Raw genomic sequence first — 11,999 nt, 5'->3', positions numbered from 1 at the left:
AGAATTGTAGAGAGAGAGAGAGAGAGAGAATTTTAACACCCAAACTTTTCTAACCTTAAAACAAGAAGAGAGGCCCTCTATATGTAGAAAACAAGTGCCTCATGTCGAAATATCTATATAGAGACAGGTGGAGCATTGTCGGATCAGCTGGCAACAATTGGCACAAAATATCTGATTTTTTTGCACCAGTGGCCAGTAGGCCACAAATGTAGCCGGCAGGCCACTAATGGTGGCCGACCGTCCACTATTTGTGGCCGGCACATCACTAGGGTGGTCAAGGGGGTCAAACCACTCAAAAAGGCCAAAATTACTAGTGGCCGGCAGGCCAGAAGTGGTGGCTGGCCGGCCACCAGTGGTGGCCTGTTGTCCATAAAAGGGGACTTGTTGTCCACAAAAATCTACTCTCCAGGCCCAATTTCAAACAAACATATCTTCCTCATCCGGACTCAGTTTTTGGTCATTCTTAAGTCTAAATTGAAGCCTCAGAAGTCTACTTTCCAATGAAAGTGTCCTTACATCGAAATTCTAAGTGTACAAAGAGATATGCCTATTTTAGTGAAGGTTGCTCAGTTTCGCCCTAACGAATTAATGCCTAACCTTTCGCTCGATAGGTTTTCTTCCCTCCACTCTTATTTTCTTCAACCCCAAACCTATAAATAAGATGTTTTTAAAGATTTTTCAAAAATTTCACCTCTCTTCCATTTATCTCCACTTTGTCCTTACTCGGTTTACCGAAAAGTGCAATTTTAACGAAATATGAGCCTCGGAACACCGTATAAATATTTGGAAAAAATATTTTGAAAGAAAGGGATTTAAGGTCTAAATTAGTTTTGGTCCAAAATGGTTTTGGTCAAAAATGGGGTGTTAGGTTGGGATCAGAGCTTCCTGCTAAAGAAATTAAGCGATTGCAAAGCGTAACTTTCATCATCGAATGATCAATGAGTGGCGCCCAAGTCTTAAGGGTAGTCAAAAATGGGGTGCCTACAAAAGTTAGTAACAAAATCCTACGAAGTCACCCTCATACGACCCCTTGCAAACTTCCACCATTGACCCGCATCACCTTTCAGCTGAAAGGCTGCCAAAGTCACCCTCAAACCATTATCTTCAATGTCAAGCATCTTAAATGTCTTCACCATCTGCTCAAGCCACTCATTGGCCTTCAATGGCTCTATTAGATCCCCGATAAACTTGTCCGGATTCAACTGGAAGAATTTTCTCTTCAGAACAGATGGCCCTATTTTCGAAACATGGGCCTAAACTTGATTCTCAGCTTTGAGAATGTCCATGGATTCTAACAATGCTCCTGCTATTTCGTGGGCTAAGGCGGTTATGGCTTATTGACCTACTTGCTCAACCACGTTTTCTTGACCAACTTCCTCTTGCTATGCCAAAATTTCATCTGAAATCAACACTTCCTGTTGTCTAGGCCAGCCACGCCAACCTCCACCACATTCGCGTCCTGACATACCAGTAAAGGTAACACAAAATTTAGCACATTTACAATATGCCATAACTAATTCATGCATGTGCTAAAATAGTGAACTACACAATAATTCACTCCACGTAAGCACCGAATCATGTATTCACAAACGAATTTCTTTTCTAGATAATGACCGTTCCGCGACATTGCCAGAGTTCTTGTTAAAATTAACAGTAATCAAGTGCTCTTCTAATGGGACTTCTAGGAATTCGTAGACATAACCAATACCTTAAAAACTAAATTCCATACTCACTTAATCACATAAGCATGTTATCACATAGCATACTAGGTATACATCCATTATTATCTAGCGAGACAAACCTATTGTAGTAATAACTACTTCCCACGAGCCCAAAGTATTCAAACCCAATAAGCTCTGATACTAAGTCGTAACACCTCCAAATAACAACAACAGATAATCCCATAAAGTATGTTGGTTATGCGAAAACTAATAAGATTTCTTTCTTTCATTAATTCACCTGATGACATTACAAAAGGTATCACATGCATTATACATTCATAAACATTCTGAATCAATAGTATGTGACACATGGTGATATACAAAAAATGAAAGAAAATTTGAATAATTTCATACCTTAATGGCTACATATTTCCAAGACAATGCTTGGTTACAACAAAAGTGGGCCCAAAACAAATAAAAAAGCCTAAGGCTTGTAAAATATATATATATATATATTTACAATCAAAGTAATACAAATAAGCCTTCAGCACCAAGATCCTCCCAAGCTAAGTCCTTGGCGGAGGCATACCATCAACACTTGAAAGTTAGTTTCCACATAAGGTGAGCTAAAGCTAGGTAGAGAATACCTTAACACACAGTGTGATACTTAACAAAGTCATATGGTGAACGCATATGTATGCCATTTACCAAAATGTTACACTTTCCTCCTTCAAAACAATGCAATACCATCATTATAAATCAATTCATAAAACAATACTTTTTAAATTACAAAATAGAGTAGTGGATACACAACATTAAGAATCTCTAGGTACGTGTCTGCCAGTAGGCTATACAAGCACTACCAAAGTCATCTTATTGGTACTAACTGAAAGGATTGACACCTAACTGCGTGGGTTTCTGGACTTTCACCAAAGACACACAGGCCATCATAGATAATATCACAACCACATCCCCTAACCACATTTACCAAGGTAATCACTCTTTTTTTTTTCTCAAAACGATACATTTTCAATGTATAAATATGAAACAATATTCAATTCAAGATGTATGAGTAATTAGTTTCAATTAACCTAATCCTCATGTGATTTCTACAATAATCGAAGCTATCCTCCATCGATAGTCCAAAACAGATATCTCTATACAAAAGATAAGTCTCAAAACAATAGTTATAATTTCATAATCTCAACATAAGAGTGATAACACATATTTAACTTCACTCTCATCATTAACAGACATTCATATTATCATTCCCAAAACTCATCTTCATCTTTGCCCTTAGTTCAAAAATCAATGGTTTCCAAGTAAATCATCCATTTCTTTCAAAAATATATTTAAAGGAGAAGTTTTCAAGACTTCAACCCAACTTATCAATATAATCATCTCCACAAAATTTTCCATGAACCCATTTAAAAACCCCACTTTTATAGTCCCAAATCAAATCCTAAATCCAACCCACAACTCTCAAATCACTACGGGTGTGTTTAGTTTGTATTTTGAGATAAATTTTCAAAAAAAAATTTAGAGAGAGAGTTTACAAATTTTTTAGTTTGTTTGGTTGTATATTTTGAAATTAGTTTTGGAGTTTGGGAGTTTGGGATGATTTGATATTTTGTTGTAGTTGAGTAAATATGTGCGTGAGAAAAAGTGATTGAGAATGAGAGAGGAGAGAGAAAAAGTGATTGATTGATGTCTAACAGAGAGATAAGCAATTTTAGAATTTTTTTGAGAAAATTTGTAACCAAACATGTTTTTGGAAATTTTCTTCCAAAAACATGTTTTAAAACACAAACCGAACACACCCTATATTTTCCAAGGAACACGTAACGAGGCTAAAAATCATACAAAGAGGTTGAATAAATCCCTACCTCAAGACTAGAAGGAGAGGAGAATAAGACCCGAAGTTTGATATAACAGAAAATGAAAACTTTTCCAATTAGAATGTTTACCTCTACAAGCTCTACACTTTTCCCCAAAGCACTAATGTGAGGCCTCTGAAAATTTCACTTTCTTAAAAGTCCCTTACTTTTAAATTATTTCCTTGAAGTCCCTCAGTTTCTTAATTAATTGCAATTTTAACCATAGGATCAAAATATATGCGCCAACTAAAAACTCACAAACCCTAATCGATTTCAGTAACTTAGGAATCATTTTCTAATATTCTAATACTGATTAATTGACTTCCTAAATATGGAATTACCACTTGAAAACCCTAGGTTTTTCCCATTTTTATCGCGTTTGTCGATTGATCACCTCTTTAGTCGAAACAAGAAATCCAAACCGAATTAGATTCTCTAATCCTAATTTAGTTTAATTCTACACTAAAATAAATGTTTCAATTTATAAATTAAACCCTAAGCCCTCACACTTTTATTAAATCACTTATTGACCCCAAACAAGTATTATTATTTATATATATACACTTGTACCTTAAAACTTATTTTGTACACTATATTTTACAATTTCCAACATTTGAACACAAGAAAAAAATAAATAAATTCCCTCAAATCATCATCAAGTGGTTGGCCACCCTAGAGGAACCTTTTTGGGACAAGAATGCTTGATTTCATGAAGAATTTTGACTAAATCCCCAAATCATGGAGATAAGTTTGTATTAGTTTTCAATCTAGTTCTATCTTGACCAAACTAGGACCAAATCATGTTCCAAGTTATAATTAATCTTCTTAATCAACCTCTATTTCATTTCATTCTAACCAACTACAAATTCTTCCATCCAATTCCAACCAAGGGTTTTTAGACTTTCCATCATAATTTTTTTTTCTATAAATAGGACCTCTCCCCTAGCATTTTTGCACATCAAACACACTCACACACTACACATTTCAGCTGAGGGAGAGAAAAAGAGAGGAAGAGAGCTTTGGTGGTAGAGGAAAGGAAAAAGAGAAGAAATTGTGCAAACACTTCACTAGGCAATCAAGTAAGCCACAACACAACTCTCTCCAATTTTTCCTTTCAAATACATGATCTTAAAAGTTTAAAACATTCATTTCAGATGTGTTTTGATGGCATTCTTTTGTTAAAAATGAAAGGAATTAAGCCTTGATTCTACCCTTCTTGTATTTCTCTTAATCGGTATAAGGCTACCTTTTTCTATATCAATCTCTCAATATTTCCAAAGGGCACACCCTCACCTCAAATTTATGAGTTTAATACATATTATTTATCATGTTTTCATCACAAGAGAAGTTGAAAATTTTTCCTAGTTGACCTCTTTTTTCACTAACTTTCTTATTTCAAGAAGTGTGCCAGAGAAATCTATTTTACAGCCAACTTTCAAAAATTCTAGAAAAATGTAGAAAAATCTTCTGAACCTAAATGTTATGTCAAAATCTTCCTTAAGGAGTTATATTTCAAGGAAAATTGGTTTCATTGAAAAGAGTGAGCGGTTTGTGAGAAAATTCGATTTTCATAACAGTCGACGAATCTGGACAGAGCTGGAGTATTTCTGAAATAACTAAATATCTGGAAAAGCTATTCCATTTCCAAAAAAATTTCTGGAAACTAGATAAAATTTTCTACGAATCATAGGAAGGCCAGATTTAGGAAAAATCTGAAATAGTTATTTTAATCTTGATCTTTAAGTGACTCTGAATCTGGAAATTTTGTTTACATTGATGTTTTGTGCTCTTGACTTTATGAATATGCTTATTAGTATATGAAAATGTCGTGGTATGATATTGCATGTATTATGGTTATGTTCCTTATCTTCTTCATTTGATGGTGCTCATGCTTATGTGGATATTGCTACCTTGTTAAGTTGTTCTAACTTTAATTTAAAACTTTTAACTCAACGAGAGACTTAATTGGGTTGGTATTGAGTTTTCTATCACTTGAATAATGAAGAGATGACAATGTGTTATGTATGGATTGATGGGATGTGTTCCCTATTTGAAGGAAAATCTTGCGCAAGTGGTTGTATCGGAACCTTTGAATAGATTGGTTGTATCGAAACCTTAGGTGCTTATGATGCATAAGGTTGGAGGAGGTTATGGGCAAAGCCCTTATTTTACCATCTATTTTGAGGTCCTCGGTTGACGCTACGCGGTATATAGCCGTTGGTAGGCATCCAAGGTAAGGTTTGCAAAGCAACAAAAGAGGGGGCATACCAAATAATCTGAGTCCAATTCTTGTGGTTGGGAGGATAAAGTCTCTTTGGGGGATTTCTAGAATACTAACCACTAACATTGTAGCCTTTGTTATCTATTTGAATGTCATGTTCCTTTCCTCTGTTATTGAAATTTTTATTATTGACTTGAATATCATGCTTCACTACTTGCTTGTTATAAATACGTTGGTGTATTGAATTGGAAAAAATGGGCAAGCAGTGTGCGCATTTACTGGGCATTCAAAGCTCACGGCGTTTTATGCCAGGTATTGAGGACTATTAGACCGGTCGAAGGCAAAGTGGAAGTATTTGAAGACGTATGGCTATCCTATGAGAGTTAGGAACTAGTTTTGTAAACACAATTATGAGATTGTAAGTGATTAATCGCTTGTTGTATTTGAAGACATGATTTTGTAATTTTTATATATAACATTTGTAACCTATCCTTATACTCCGTCAACTCATGTAGGCCTTGTGTTAATACCTTGTCAAGATTTGTCAAAAAGGTAGCTTTGCTATCTAAGGTGGTTGGACTTAGAAGGGAAGCTATTTTGACTCCTCCGACCTTCCTAGGATCTTGCTTGGTTATTAGCTAAAAAACTCATTAGTGGTGTTTTCTACTCTTGTAACCTTAGATAAGCCCTGTATTTAATTATTAATATAATATCTAATGTTTCCTATTTTTGGGGCATCACAACTAAGGCGGCGAGACCAACGAATTTGAGTGTATAGGGGTGTTTAGACAAGAACTAAAGAGAGAGAGTAAAGAAATTTGGTAAAGTTACCTTTTAGAGAGAGAGAGAGAGAGATCAAAAATTGAAATAAAAGACCTTTTTCACATACTGATATTCTCATAGACCGCTCAAGACCAAAATACCACTTGAGCGTCAGACATAAAGAACCGCTTGAATGACCAAGTCATGGCTTGAGCGCACAATAACCCCCTCACAGTAGTTCAGACTTGCAAAGAGACCGCTTGTGCGAAAGAAAGACCGTTCGAGCGTTAGACACCGAATACTACTCGAGTGACCAACCCATGGCTCGAGCAAAGAACACTCCACTCCCAGAAGTTCGAACTGCAAACACTGATACTGGGAGGAATCAAAGACCGCTCTAGTGAAGGAAAGACCATTCAAGTGAACCTGAAGGGAAACAGGTTGAAACTTTTTTGAAAAATTAACTCCAAACCTGTTCAAAACACAACTAATCCCAATTAACAACAAGACCTCAGGAAGTCTAAACAATAATAATGAGTACCAAATTTCGGATCAAAGAATATAAAAAGGTCGAGTCTTAACCCTAGTCACTATATTGATACTCATTCGAAGCACTTTATTGGTGCTATTATATTATTCAAAGCACTTTGTTGATGTTATTCGAAGCACTTTGTTGCTTAGATTAGTCCTGTGCTTGGTTTGACCCTTCAAAAATTTAAGTAAACATCATTTTTAAGGGCCACAGGGGGTAATGTTAGCACTATAAATCTGTAATTTTTATTATTAGTTATTATTTATAAATTTCAAGACACATGGAACTCTCTTACTCACTTGGAGGTTATGAAAAATCATAAAGTGTGAAAAAAAAAAGAAAAAAAGAACATGTGGAAAAGATAATGGAAAAGTGGAAAAAACATAGAGCATAAACTGGAGAGGTTCAGAGATCGTAGAGGACACATGTCTACACAAAAATGGAGATGGAAGAATAGAGTAGTTATTAGGAAGTTATTTCCTATACTTTTTTTCTTTCCCCATAAATAGCCATTCATGGCTATATTTGTAAGGCATCCAACTCAATTAAAAAATAATTATTTTCTATTTTTCTTGTCATTTATTTTTAGCACTTTATTTTATGTACTTCCTTTTCGAAGTATAGGTAAATTAATGGTTGCTTTGATTGTTCATTCAAGCAACCCGATTGTTCACTCAAGCAACCCGATTGTTCACTCAATCATCTTTCTCCATCTCCATCTCTTCTTTTTTAAAACTTGTTTTCTTTCCCCGTATACTTGGCAATTTTGAAATCCTCTTCCTTGAGGCAAAATAATCGTCAACACAATCACTTGATAATTGGCTTCAATGTAATCTGGAAGGATTTTTTAATCCTTACTGGCACGCTCACATTTATGATATTTTCCTTCGTAGGAAAAATAAGTCAACAATTACTTACATGGTGCTCCAAACAAATCACATAGTAGTGAAAAAAAATAAAAAACTAAATTGAGTTGGACATGCAGACTTTGTTAGGTAGTTTGGAGGTAAAAGATTACATATTGATGTGTTACAATTTCTCATTAATAGAAAATGCCACATAAATAATGTCATATGATATTCTGAGAGTAACTATTAATCTTATTTTTTCAATAATGAATTTATGAAAAAAATTTAGGGAAATTTATTGGAAAGTCCTATTTTTGGAACTTCTGTGCCATTTGGTCTCATGTTTTAAATTGTTGATTGAGGAGTCCTTATTAGGCGTAGTGTGTGACCAGTAAGTCCATTTTCAAACGTGGATGGGTATTTGTTAGACAGATATATCCTCACTAGTTAATTGGGGAAGTTTGTTTGTTTGTTTGTTTGTTTTTTTTAGAATGTGTGACAGATATGGTGTGATACTCCAATGTGACAGATATGGTGTGATACTTCAATGTAACAGGTATTAATATGACACTCCAACGATGGGACACTCCAAAAAAATTAAAAAACCCCTTAGTGCACTTTTTCCAAATATGACAACTAGGTCCCCAACCTTACAAAGTCTATCGACACGAGTCCAGAGTACTCGGGGGATATCAGAGCCTTCTGAAACTATGGTTTCAGAATTACCTTGCAAAAGAGAAAACAGATATAATCACAGCTGAGTGACTGTACTACACACTGAATTTTGCCTCAAAATAGATACCAACTTGCAACTGATATGCGCATTCCAGTACAATTTCATTGTAAAGCACATACCAGTTAAGTGAGAGCCAAAAATCCCTATGTGGGGGTAAGGTTACCTTGTCCTAGTTTCGTCAAGAACTAGGGTTCACTATTCAAACAAAGGGGTTTCACATAATCCTGTATTTAGATGAGCATCCTGTCTTAGTTTGGAATAGTCTCCACGGCTTTCGATATACAACTAGGCTAAATGGACAAAAAGCACACCTCAGCAAGACTACCTAATATACCTCTCACACGTAACACCGAGAAGTGAAAGGAGGATCAAACGGTACAGCAGTAGTCCAAATCCAAGGGTTGCATTCCCATCGTGGTAGAGCCCGAGACTGATCAGCCTTTTGGCAAACTTTTTAGGCAAGCCTCCGGCAAACCGTCCAGGAATAGCAAATGGTAAACACAGTGACTTAAATGCACTAATGCAAATACAATGCAAAAAAACATATAAGTGTAGATAAAATTTCATATCATGAATTTCAAGTCAAGTTCTCTAAATTCCCCAACAGAGTTGCCAGAAACTGTAGCTCAACTTTTTCGCGCCCCCTTTCGGAAGTTTGAAATATATAAACCCTACAGTTCGGACTCCTGCGGTTCTGAATCTAATCTCACAAGTGCAATGTGAAATAGATAAACACCAAAAAGTTCAAATCCGACAAATCTTTTGGAAAATTGATTTTGAATCAAATTGACAAAAATGGACTGCTTTGCCAGATACAGAGTTGCCACCTAAATATTTTTTGAAAATTTAGGAAACTCATGACTCGTGCCAAAGGTCACGTGTCCGTCATCATCAAGATTGTCTCAGCTCGAGAACTTAGGTATAAGAGGGGAATGTCATGAATACATTTGAGCACCCGGCTCGCCTGATCAAAGATCGGCCTCTACTAATCATGATATGCATCTTACTTACATTATATGCTCTTGTTCCAGTTTATTAGGCTAGCATTACTATGTGATGCGTACACACACAAGTATAGACTAAATTGCAAGAATTGGAACACTTGATTTGTGTTCATTTTGAAAATTATTTCGAAATATGTACCACTTGAAAAAGTAGTCGCATATGAACATTGCTCAAATTATTCCAATTCAAGCAAATAACCTTCATCCACAGGCATTCAAGCAGTTTATAGCAATTAAGCACTTAGCCTCATGGCAAGCATGCTAGACATGGCAACATTAACATTTCATGCAAGATGCTAAAGCGAGTACAGGCTCACCTAGTACTCCAAGCCAAAAATATATGAGTTAAAAAAATGCATGATTCCTAACTTATGCAATATGACTAATGCAACACATGCGATATGCAATTTAAATAGGCTCGGCTACTAGTATGACATATGAATCAATTTGACAGCATGCAGTCTAAGCACGTATTCAAAGAAGTATTAAACTAACAATGCAGTTAGAATGATGAACCGAGTCTCGGTGCATGAAATACAAGTGGATGCAAACATGGAGTATGCTAATTGAAACATGATATCCCTAAACTAACCATCATAAGCTAGTAAATAAAAGGGAGAAAGACGTGGGGTTGGAAGACATACACATTATTACATTGCGCTCTCATGAAAGAGAGTCTGAATGAATAAACTAGCTAACTAAGCTAAGCTAATTAAGCTAACTAATTAGAGTAAAGCTAATTAAGCTAATTATTACAAAACCGAGTGAATAACTAGCTAAACTACTTAACTAATTATTACAACACTTAAATTAACTAACTATTCTAGTTAATTAAGCTACAACACTTGAACAAAATTAATTAGCTATAACTAATTAATTACAACAAATATTTAATCTAAATATTTAAACTTTAACTAAGCTCAGAATGCGAAGAATGCTCATGCTCATGCCTGGCTTCCACTCGAAAAGCCATTGTTTTCCTTCTGAATGCCTCTGTTTGCATAGAGAACACATACATTGCTGCCCATTCTGCTCTGCCTTACAAACTCACTGCTCAGCTTTGCACCAATGGCCGGCTAGCCAGTAGTGAGGATTGCCGGCCACCAGTGATGGCCGGTCAGTCATCAAGGGTGGTCTGTTGGCCACCTACCGGCCACTGCTATCCAGTTCTCCTTACTACAACAGAGGAGAAATAGAGCATATACATGGAATTTTCAAGGGTTTGTTTGCACCACTCACCCCTCCTTTTCATGAATAAATCAAAGGAGTAGTGTGCTTAAGTCACAAACCACGAACTCAAGCAATTTCATTGCATGATGTCTTGTGATTCAAGATGTGCAATTTTAATAAATACAAAACAAGACACAAACCTCCTCCCTTTCATGAATGATTAAGGGAAGAAGTTGACCTTGGAGACTTGAATCATTTCATCACTAACAAGTATGAAATGGTTCAAGCTTCCATTTGTGCAATTAACGTCCGATTGAACACAACCAAATTATTATCTTTCTCACTTTTAGTTCCAAGTTTTAGTTACTCATTTTAATTTACCAACCATCCTTTAATTCAATAACCATCCTTTAATTCAATTAAGTCCAATGGTGAATTAAAGTCCTCTAATGAAAAAAGAGCTCAAAACACAAGTTGCTTTGGGTATGAAAGAAGCATCATACTGTTGGTAATGAACCCCATAAGGGATTAAACCATTAAGTATGAAACCTTAATTTCATATTTGGGCAAGCAAGTAACTTGAAACCACTTTCAAAGCAAAATAAAAAGTCAAGAATGGAGGGAGATTGCAGAGATTATTAGTGCTGAAATGAAGTATGAAAAGCCCAAAATAAGTGATATCAACTCAAATAAGTGATGTCTAAGACCTAAAACATCAAGCTTATGAGGACTATTACACTAGAAGCATGCAAAACAAAGCTCAAATGTAAACAATAGCCCAAAACAGTGCTAAAATAGTCTAAAATATGTCCTAAAACCTGCTGGAATGAAGCTAAAAATTGCTAGAGGAATATGCTAAAACATGGCACCAACTAGGCTAGTAAGCAAGGCACAAGGAGGGGAGGCTAATCCCTCTAAATTTGGACTTCAAAATATGATTTTGGCCACTGAAAAAGCACTAAATTAGTGTTTAAAAGCTTGGAAAAATATAGTAAAAGGGTGGGAAACACAAGGGTAAAGGTCTCCAAAATAGGGTATAAAGAAGGGTTATCAACTCCTTAACCTTTAATGGCCTTAAACCCAAGCTTCAGCCCAAAAAAAAAAAAAAAAAAAAAAAAAAAAAAAAAAAAAAAAAAAAAAAACAAAGAGTTTTGACAGCCTAAAACAATGGAAAAATAGTAGGAATAA

Source organism: Camellia sinensis, chromosome 1 (assembly GCF_055761805.1).
Source record: "Camellia sinensis isolate YWXY chromosome 1, ASM5576180v1, whole genome shotgun sequence".
NCBI classification, from domain to species: Eukaryota; Viridiplantae; Streptophyta; class Magnoliopsida; order Ericales; family Theaceae; genus Camellia; species Camellia sinensis.
This window is presented reverse-complemented; position numbering follows the sequence as displayed.